Source organism: Aegilops tauschii, chromosome 7 (assembly GCF_002575655.3).
Source record: "Aegilops tauschii subsp. strangulata cultivar AL8/78 chromosome 7, Aet v6.0, whole genome shotgun sequence".
Classification (NCBI taxonomy): Eukaryota; Viridiplantae; Streptophyta; class Magnoliopsida; order Poales; family Poaceae; genus Aegilops; species Aegilops tauschii.
Genome location: NC_053041.3, coordinates 452,559,383 through 452,570,388, shown reverse-complemented (window position 1 = coordinate 452,570,388; position 11,006 = coordinate 452,559,383). Strand labels below are relative to the sequence as shown.

Genomic DNA, 11,006 nt, shown 5'->3' with positions numbered 1-11,006 from the left:
GTAAAACTGTATTGGGTTATGTAAGTTATTCTTTTTGCAAGTCATTTCTTTTTTGACTGGATTTTGCATATTATTATTATTATTTCACAAAAATGACTTAATAATTTTTTTGGAAAACCCATTATGACTCTCAGCTAAGGAGCGATCCTGGGTGAGGCAAACCATGCATTCTGATTGGTCGAATCAGCCGCCCACGGATCGTGCTCCCAATCGTCCGATTTTTCAAGATCCAACGGGGGGCACACAATTCCTAATCGTGCTCACAATTTTTCTATCCCTCTCTTCTTTCTCCCCTACCACCCGCAGCCGCCGGCTTCTCTTCCACCCATCTCCTCCTCCCCGTGCCTTCGTTCCTCCCGTCCCGTTCTCCAATCGTCAACTTCCCTGTTCAGTCGAGTCGCTCGGAGGCAGTACCGTGGCAAGCACCACCGGTGCGACGTCCAGGCCCGCCCACACCGTCCGGGGGTTCCGTGCACGGCTAGATCTGTCGATCTACCTGCCGGATCCACTGCGGCAGCAACGCCGGCTGCTACCACCTCTCCGACCCCGACCACCACACCACCTCAACTCCAGCGCATGACCCTCTACTCTATCCATCCTTTTCGTCCACGGCCAGAACCAGCAATCTTGCTGCCGGATCGGTGGCGGCGGTTCCTCATGGTGGCCATCTCCCTTCAGCCTCCTCCCGACGACGCGCAGGGGGGCTGGGTCTAGGCGGCCATCAGCCGCCCCACGGTTAGGGTACTCATCGTCAGCATCGACCTCGCACCTGTCTTCCCCATCAATGGCGCGCGTCTCCTCAAGGAGGACAACACCGACACCGCGTGTAGTGACTGGTGACCGCAGCCACGACGATGTCCACTTCTACTTCGTCTCTGGCTCCGGTAAGTCCTTGGTCTTCTATCCTGCTCCCCCCTAGGCCGGCCCTGACTGCCACGACTATCGCCGGTACTGTTGTGGCAGGTGTGTAGTGGCTGCGACCCATCGGAAGAACCGACGACGAGATTCATACATTGAGAAAAATCATTGGTTGCATGGTGCCTAATTAATGGAATATTTCATGCTTTTTTTAGCTTAAACCGAGTATTGCATGATGCATGGGGCCTAATTAAAGGAGTGTTGCCTGCCTTTTAATTTTGCGGAGTATTGCATGCTGCGACTCATAATTGCCTAACTAAATGAGATTTTTGGCTGCATGGATACACATATCATGGTGCATAGATCCGGCGTTAATTGAGGGCGATAATCAAGGATATTAGCACGTTCTGATTGGCAGATTTCTCGGCCAAAATTTTCGCCTCAGAGTTAATTCCTAGCATGGTCACGCAGCGGGAGTAGGTGACTGGCTTAATGGTTGTCTCTTTGCTGGTTTTTTACCTTATCTATCTTTTCTTCTTCATAATATGCTTATATATCTACTAGAAACATGCCCGATGGCCCCTGCTTGGGCTGGGCCCTAGGCGGCCGCACTCGTTGCCATGCCCCAGGGTGTTACTTAGAATTTCGGCATCGTACTGTGGTAACTTGCAGGTTATTGGCTTTTTTTACTTCTTCATGGCTTGTAGGTACGGCTTTACTAGAATTGTAGAACTGGATAAGAACCGAAATTACCAAGCTAGACTTGAGTTGTGTTTTGCCACAGTAAAGTGTTTATACTGCTAGTTCTCTGTGGTAGTTTTAAATATTTATGTATATTGAGTTTATCTGCATTGCCTCTCTGTTCGTAGTGATCTACGTCACTTACATTGCCTCTAAATGCTGGAAATTGGGAGTGTTTGTTAGGAGTGGTAAGTACTAATGAATTGATTTAGTTGAGAGTCAAGTGTAGTCATATTTGTAAATGTGCCTTCTGTGAGGTCTGTGAATTTGAAAAAAAAGAACTACTTTTATTCTGCAGTGTGATCTTGCATTTATGTACTACTCCCAAGTCATTGGATCTCAGTTCCAACGACGTAAAAACTTGTATCACCATAGCATCTAAGTTGCGGGGTGTATGTGATATTTTATGTCGCTGTCATTTTTGTTCCTAAACTTACAAAAATACGTGTAACTCGTGTCGTTACTTGTCTAACCGCGCAAAGTGTTTGTTCAAAAAAACCATCCTACACTAAAATATCAGAACAACACACGGGGGTCCCACTTGTCATTGATCAAATTTGGACCTAAAACTAACAAATCTAAAAGATGAGATTCGAATTGGCAACCTGGACTACAAAGCATAAGTCGATAGCCTGAAACAACAACGGTTGTTTGCTTTGTCCCATAACTTGATTTTATACAATATTACATTGCGTAGAGTAGAGGGAGTGGCTTGTCAACATGTGCATGACCGTTGACTCACTTACTGGTGGGTCTCAGGTCTGCGATCTCTCTCTCCTCTCCATTGTCTAACCTTTAGACGCACGGGCACACACGAAGAGCGGCGCCAGCTTGTCGTGGTGTTATTATAACTAAAAAAAGCTTGGAGAATAGAAGAATCGCCTTGAACAAGAGATGTTGTGGCTGGTCGACACGGAGCTAACCACACCTATGCTCCGTGCCATGTTAGCATGATGAAGCTGTGTGGCTAGTGGGGTGTTTTCGACCGACTGGCTGCTGGGTCCCGAGGTCCAACCATACGTAGTACGTCTGATACAATATATTTTTACACGCACATTTTTCCTCCATGCCAAGACGTGGCACACCCTGCCGCGCGGTTTCGGGGTCCTCCCAGGTGGTGCACGCATATATTCTTCCTTGACGAGATGTGGGACACCCTACAACGCATTTTCTGGGTCCTCCTCGGTCGTGGCGTCGTATCAAGTAAATGAGTCGTCAAATCACGAAAGACCACCTTTCTCGCCGAGTACATCACTGACGAAGGTTGGCTAGCTAGTTGGGTTAGTGCGACCGATTAGCTAGGCCACCGCCACATTTGTTTTTTCATCCCTTTTTTATCTCCTTGACGGCAGGTAAATTTAAATATCCACCGCGGCGTTGCTCTGGTCTTTGGGTGCGGCAGGCGCGGCAGGATTTTTAATTTTTTGATTGACGGGAGCACGCGTAGCGGGATTTTTAATTTTTTGATTGACGGGAGCAGGCGCGGCAGCAATTAGTCACGATGACTACGCCTGTCAAACCCACTGCTCCCTGATGTGAAAAGTCGTCGACTGGTGTTTTCTCATGGTGAAAACCAAAAGATTCACCCTGCTCCTTGGATGGCTCCCTTCAGCTTCTCGTAGATTGCATTGCCTTTCAGCCGTTTCGCCCCCTTTGCTTCCTCTCCCCATTGCTTCTACCTGGTTCCATGGCGGTGCACCAGATCACGGAGTCTGAGGTGAGGCGCGTGACACAGGAGCTCCAGGCCGAGGATGCGGAGCTCAGGGCCAAGGACGTGGAGCTTCGTGAGCTCAAGGAGGAGAGGAGTGCCATTCTCCTCCTTTATGCGCGGGACTTCACGGAGCTTCAAAAGCGGCAGGCGTCCACCACAAAGATGCTCAAGGCATGGGCAACATTGCTGCAGAAAGCAGGAGATCCAATAGGCAGTCAGGCGCGCCGGCTGGAGCGTGAGCGGGCCGATCGTGACAAGGTCCAGGATCGTCTCAGCCACTTGGTGGACCATGTTGCCACGCATGTGTTGCGGCTGCGTGATGCCTACCATCGTGCTAGCGCGACCATGTCGGCCATTGGGCTAAACCCATTCGACCACCCCGTCGACTTCAACGAGCTTCCTGACCTAGTCTCCTTCCCTATATCTCCGAGGAGCTGAGCCGTCTCGGCGTGATGGTGGGGGCGGAGCTAGATAAGGAGGGGTTGCGGGCTTCTGTCGCTGTTGCCGTGCGAATCCTTTCAGGGCTCCGTCACCGGAATCCATTCGTGCCATTGGACGCCGTCTTTGACAAGCTGGCTCCCATCGACCGGGAGCAGCTCTGCGGGCGGTGGCACCCTGCATCACCAACGTCGTGTGCCTCGAGAAGTAGAGGGACTTCGGTGGTGTTTAGGCGTCCTCTGCATGGGCATGTCCATGTCTCGGCGCAACATGACTGTTGGATCAAACTCAGATGGTGCAGATCAGTCACTGTAGCACAAAGCTGGTGGGTGTGTTTGGTTGCATTCTCATCTCAATATAGTTGTTCCCTCTTCGTGCATGCCCATCTCAGCACCCCTCTTCATGCATGCTCCTAGTGTATTTGTGTTAACCTACTAGTGTGGACTCATGCACCCTTCATGCACTCTGCCAAACACCGAAAAGTGGGTCGAGAAGGGAACTTTTGCTCCCATCCCATGCACCCTTCATACACCCTGCCTAACACTGATTCGTGCTTCATATGGTTCATGTTCCGTGGAGTACTGTAGCACCGTACTCTCTGTGCGTTGTAGACTTAGTTCTGTTAACATTGATCTCACCGTTCATTCTTGACCGGACAGTCAAAAAAGGGGTACTATGTTACGTTACTGTTCATATAGTTGACATGCGCACAACATCATTTATTATTGTCATATCTTACTACACTAGCAAGAAGATTATGTAGTACTGACGTATGAACCACTGCACATGCCTAGTAGTAGGAGCACTATGTAAGTTCAAGTGGCTGCCGTGTTTCGCACTCCTCCGTCGTAAGAGTGGAAACGCTTGTTGTACTCATTTTTTTCTTCAGAAACAGTGGACACGCTCTACCGTGCGGATCCTCCTCGACGGTCGTCGGGAACCTTGCTACTCACTTTCGCCGACATGTGGGACAGCCAACATCGGGGTCCACTAGCCATGCACTAAATTACTTCGTACTAGAGTGCCCAACTGCACGGTAGACTACCCCGATCAAAGCGCCGTAGTAATGCCCAATGAGCCGTGAAATCACAAAACCCCCACCTTTCTAGCAGTAAGTTGGACGGACGAAGCAACCATCATTTCACTCTTCTCCCTCAGCTTCCTGATGATCCCCAAGTGCAGGGAATCATCGTAGCAATTCCCAATGGCGGAAGTGATAAGTATGGAGTGTCGAATCCACAAGGAGCTAAAGGTAAGATCAATATTCTCTCAAGTCCTATCTGCCACTGATACGACTCTACATACACCGAACATTTGCTTACAACTAGAAACGAGAAATAAAACTACGTTGTGGGTATGAAGAGGATAACTTCGCATGATATCGGAGAGCTAAAACATAAAAGTAGGTGTTGTTATCATAAAGTTAGAATATATTACTAAATATTATAAATAGCGAGTGTGGAATAATGATGGATCGGTGTGCGGAATTATCCTAGGCAATTGTTAACAAGACCGGTAGTCGTCATTGCAATTTAATATGAGGGAGAGACATAAGCTAACATACTTTCTCTTTTTGGATCATATGCACTTATGATTGGAACTCTAGCAAGCATCCGCAACTACTAAAGATCATTAAGGTAAAACCCAACCATAGCATTAAAGCATCAAGTCCCCTTTATCCCATACACAACAACCCCCTTACTCGGGTCTATGCTTCTGTCACTCAAGCAACCCACTATAAGCGAATCATGAACGTATTGCAACACTCTACAACAGGAATCCCTCACGCTTGCGCGACACGGAGGGCACAATAGGACAGCACCAAAATAAACTCTTATCCCTTGCATTACATTATTTGCCATTTGCCTCTCGTTTTTCTCTCCCCCACTTCACCCTTGCCGTTTTATTCGCCCTTCTTTTGTTCGTCTTTTCGTTTGCCTTGATGTCTTACTTGGCTCGTTTGCTCGTTTGGTTGGAATAATTGTTTATTTATTGCTAAACAAAGAACCTAAGATCTATGGATCCTCATCCGCTTGCTAATCTTTTTAAGAGATCCAATTATGTTGAACCAATTGCTAGTGAGTTTTGTGCACTAGATTATCTTTATGAAATTTTGCTTGAAATTCGTGAATCTGAAAATTGTGATGAAGTAGTTTATGGAGTGATTCACGATGGATCTTTGAATAAAAAGCATGATTGCAATGATTTTACCATAAATTCTCTTGATGTCAATTGTGCTAATAATATGCAAAACCCTAAGCTTGGGGATGCTAGTTTTGCTATGAACATTACTTGTTGCAATGATCATGATTGGGGTGATTGTTCTTATAATCTTGAAAATTTATTTAAGCCCCATGATGAATATGAGATTGATAATAGTGTTTGCAATAATATTGAAAGTGGGTTTGGAAGAGTGTCAACTTTAGATCCCACATATTTGGAGAATGATCCATCTTATATTTTTTTTTTGATAAAAGTGGGTTTGGAGAGGTCATGACTTTAGCTAATGTTAATCCCACTATTTTGGAAGAGTGTCAACTTCGCATGCATGTGGATCGTGTTGAAAATATTTTATATGATATCTATTTTGTTGAATTTGATTATGATCCTACATGTAATCACTATGGGAAAGAAAAATATGGTTGTAGAAATTTTCATTTTACAAAATTACCTCTCGTTATGTTGAGATTGCTATTGTTCCTTTTTTCTTCCTTACATATGCTAGTTTTTTGCTTGCCTTGTAAATTTGTTTGCTTATAATATGCCTATGTATAGGAAGTATGTTAGACTTAAATATGTTTGTCACATGTTTCATGATGCTCTCTTTGTGTTTCAATTATTATCTTTTGTGTGAGCATCGTTGAAATCCTAAGCCTAGCTAGGGGCGTTAAACGACAGCCCTTGTTGGGAGGCAACCCAATTTTATTTTTGTTTCTTGCTTTTTGTTTCTGTTTAATCTTTGATCTAGCCTCTGGTTAGATTTGTTTTTATGTTTTAATTAGTGTTTGTGCCAAGTTAAACCTATAGGATCTTCTTGGATGATAGTTATTTGATCTTGTTGAAAATTTCAGAAACTTACTGTTCATGAAAACAATTGTTAAAAATCACCAGAACGTGATAAAATACTGATTCCAATTGAAGTAGGTCAATAAACAAATTGTCTAGGTCTTCCTATTTTGGTAGATTTTTTTGTGTTCCAGAAGTTTGCGTTACTTACAGATTACTACAGACAGTTCTATGTTTGACAGATTCTGTTTTTCGTGTGTTGTTTGCTTATTTTGATGAATCTATGGCTAATAAAATAGTTTATAAACCATAGAAAAGTTGAAATACAGTAAGTTTAACACCAATATAAATAAAGAATGAGTTCAATACAGTACCTTGAAGTGGTGTTTTGTTTTCTTTCGCTAACGGAGCTCCCGAGATTTTCTGTTGAATTTTGTGTTCTGAAGTTTTCAAGTTTTGGGTAAAAGATTTGATGGATTATGGAACAAGGAGTGGCAAGAGCCTAAGCTTGGGGATTCCCATGGCACCCCAAGATAATCTAAGGACACCAATAAGCCAAAGCTTGGGGATGCCCGGGAAGGCATTCCCTCTTTCGTCTTCGTCCATCGGTAACTTTACTTGGAGCTATATTTTTATTCACCACATGATATGTGTTTTGCTTGGAGCATCTTGTATGATTTGAGTCTTTGCTTTTTAGTTTACCACAATCATCCTTGCTGTACACACCTTTTGAGAGAGACACACATGATTCGAAAATTATTAGAATACTCTATGTGCTTCACTTATATCTTTTGAGCTATATAGTTTTTGCTCTAGTGCTTCACTTATATCTTTTAGAGCACGGTGGTGGATTTGTTTTATAGAAACTATTGTTCTCTCATGCTTCACTTATATTATTTTGAGAGTCCTACAAAACAACATGGTAATTTGCTTTAATTATGATAGGCATCCAAGATTAGTAAAAAAATTCTTATGAGTGTGTTGAATACTATGAGAAGTTTGATGCTTGATAATTGTTTTGAGATATGAAGATGGTGATATTAGAGTTATGCTAGTTGAGTAGTTGTGGATTTGAGGAATACTTGTGTTAAAGTTTGTGATTCTCGTAGCATGCACGTATGGTGAACCGTTATGTGATGAAGTCGGAGCATGATTTATTTATTGATTGTCTTCCTTATGAGTGTCGGTCGGGGATGAGCGATGGTCTTTTCCTACCAATATATCCCCTAGGAGCATGCGCGTAATACTTTGCTTTGATAACTTGTAGATTTTTGCAACATGTATATGAGTTCTCTATGACTAATGTTGAGTCCATGGATTATACGCACTTTTCTTCCTTCCACCATTGCTAGCCTCTCTAATACCGCGCACTTTTCGCCGGTATCATCCCACCATATACCTTCCTCAAAACAGCCACCATACCTACCTATCATTGCATTTCCATAACTATTCCGAGATATATTGCCATGCAACTTACCGCCGTTTCGTTTACTATGACACGCTCCTTCATTGTCATATTGCTTTGCATGATCATGTAGTTGACATCGTATTTGTGGCAAAGCCACTCTTCATAATTCTTTCATACATGTCACTCTTGATTCATTGCATATCCCGGTACGCCACCGGAGGCATTCACATAGAGTCATATTATGTTCTAAGTTTTGAGTTGTAATTGTTGAGTTGTAAGTAATAAAAGTGTGATGATCATCATTATTAGAGCATTGTCCCAAGTGAGGAAAGGATGATGGAGACTATGATTCCCCCACAAGTCGGGATGAGACTCCGGACAAAAAAAAAAAGAAAAAGGCCATAAAAAAGTCCCAAAGAAAAAAGAAAAAAATGAGAGAAAAAGAGAGAAGGGACAATGCTACTATCCTTTTACCACACTTGTGCTTCAAAGTAGCACCATAATCTTCATTTCTACAATTTATATTGAGAAATATAAGCCATAGAAACTAGAAAACAAGCAAACTATGCAATGAAAACTGAATTTGTCAGAAACAGAACAGTCTGTAATTATTTGAACAGCAAACATACTTATGCTACTCCAAAAATTATGAAATAACTTGGTGGACGTGAGAAATTTGTCTATTAATCTTCTACAAAAAGAGTCTTCCCAAAGGTCTTACTTGGCACTTTATTGAAACAAAAGCTATAAAACATGATTACAGTAGCTTAATCATGTAAACACACAAAAATAGTAAGGGTAAATATTGGGTTATCTCCCAACAAGCGCTTTTTTAATGCCTGGATGGGGAGAGGTTCTCCCTCTGGATCTTGGCCTTCATGGCGATAATGGCCCCTCCGGGATCCTCCTCCATAGCCTCCGGTGATGATGGCCCCCTCCGGCAGGGTGCCAGAGAGGGCCTAGATTGATTTCTTGTGGCTACAGAGGCTTGCGCCTGCGGAACTTCTGATCTAGGTTATTTTCTGGAGGTTTGGGCATTTATAGGAGAGGTTGGCGTCGAGAACAAGTCAGGGGGCCCCATGGGGAGTCCACGAGGCATAGGGGAGCGCCCTAGGGGGGTGGGTGCACCCTCCACCCTCGTGGGGCCCACGGGCGTCCCCTCCGGTAACTCTTCGTTCCAGTAGTTTTTATATTTTCCAGAAAAATTCTCCGTTTATTTTCATCGCATTCCGAGAACTTTTATTTCTGCACAAAAACAACACCATGGTAGTTCTGCTGAAAACATCGTTAGTACGGGTTAGTTCTAATCAAATCATACCAAAATCATATAAAACTTGTAAACATGGCATGAATACTTCATAAATTATAGATACGTGGGAGACGTATCACTTCCTCTCTTGAAGAAAACCCCAACTCGTTCTCCCTCATCTTGTTCCTCATTTCTTCAAGAAAACTCCGACCTGCTTCTGCCATTGTTCTTCTCTCCCAAAAAGGAAAGGTGAGCGCATCAATGGTGTTGATTTTGGCCAAGGCCCGGTCTTGCAACCCTGAGACTGATCCTATAACTCCCACTATGTTCTTCTTTTGGATTTGTGATTATGGTTTCTTTTCTTTTATTTCTATTTCATAGTTTCTTGATGGACCCTGGAGCACCGGCCGAAGTGATGTCTATGGCTCTGGCCAAAATCGTCGAGGCTCGGGGTGCGAAGAATCGCAAGCACCCCGCCGAGACTACCGCAGACAAGCTCAAGGCCATCGCCGTGTCCAAGGCCCCCTCTCTGGGATCCCTCATTAAGCAAGTCTAGGTAATATCTCTTCTTGACAATCTTTTTCTCGATCTTGATCGTGTTTTTTCATCTAACACGCAGTACTAGTACTAGTACTAGTAGTACAACTTTCTGGGTGATCTTGCATGTGATTTTTGTGTGCCAAATGATGGTTCTAAATTCCTCTTTTGACCAAAACATGCGAGAGATTGACACTGATTTCTTATAGATTACTTTCAACTACTTTATGAACATCAATGCTACCTTTGAAGAGAGTATATTTGCCTCAGTAACTTGTGTTATGGATATTGCAAGTAATCCCTCTGCTTTCATGCCTTTGAAGACATGTTCTAGTGTCTTTGTTCACTCATTTCTCTGCGTATATGTAGTAAAATATCGAAAATCACTTATATTTCTGAACGGAGGTAGTAATAAAATATTTGGTTTCTGTTTGAATTAGAACCAGGTCCGCGATGAAGATGAAGTTCTCAAAGTCATGTCGTGTGAACTGGAAGACCTGAGGATGAGTTCTACTGCTAAACTATCCAGATGTTGTGTCCTTGTCGCCACGTGTCCTGAACTAGTGTTTTCCTGTAGCATTGTTGTCAGGTGTGTTCTCGAGGCTGTACTTGACCACAACAATTTCCTAGTTGTGCCTTCGATTATGAAGGGTGTGGTTCTTGTAAAGCTTCACGACAAATCTGATGCGGACTGTGTTCATCGTCATGTTTATGAGTGGAAAGACCACTCTGTTAGGTTCTCCAAGGTTGACGAGATGGTGATGATGCTGGTAGAAATCTCTCACGAAGTCCATGGCCTAGTCAGTTATGCGGGGTTCATCCCGTAGGTCGGTGGCAAGAAATAGTTGTTGGGGGATCGTAGCAGAATTCAAAAAATTTCTACGCATCACCAAGATCCATCTATGGAGTATACTAGCAACGAGGGGAAAGGAGTGCATCTACATACCCTTGTAGATCGCGAGCGGAAGCGTTCCAATGAACGGGGTTGATGGAGTCGTACTCGCCGTGATCCAAATCACCGATGACCGAGTGCCGAACGGACGGCACCTCCGCGTTCA

General features: G+C 43.9%; 1 long non-coding RNA gene across 1 annotated transcript; it reads left to right on the top strand.

Moving 5' to 3' along the window:
• Positions 1 to 486: 486 nt before the first annotated feature.
• LOC123494664 (uncharacterized) lies at positions 487 to 10,721 on the top strand. The gene is made up of 4 exons (XR_012189193.1): positions 487 to 884; positions 7,201 to 7,362; positions 9,793 to 9,967; positions 10,389 to 10,721. It is a non-coding gene; the product is annotated as an uncharacterized lncRNA (long non-coding RNA).
• Positions 10,722 to 11,006: the final 285 nt, after the last annotated feature.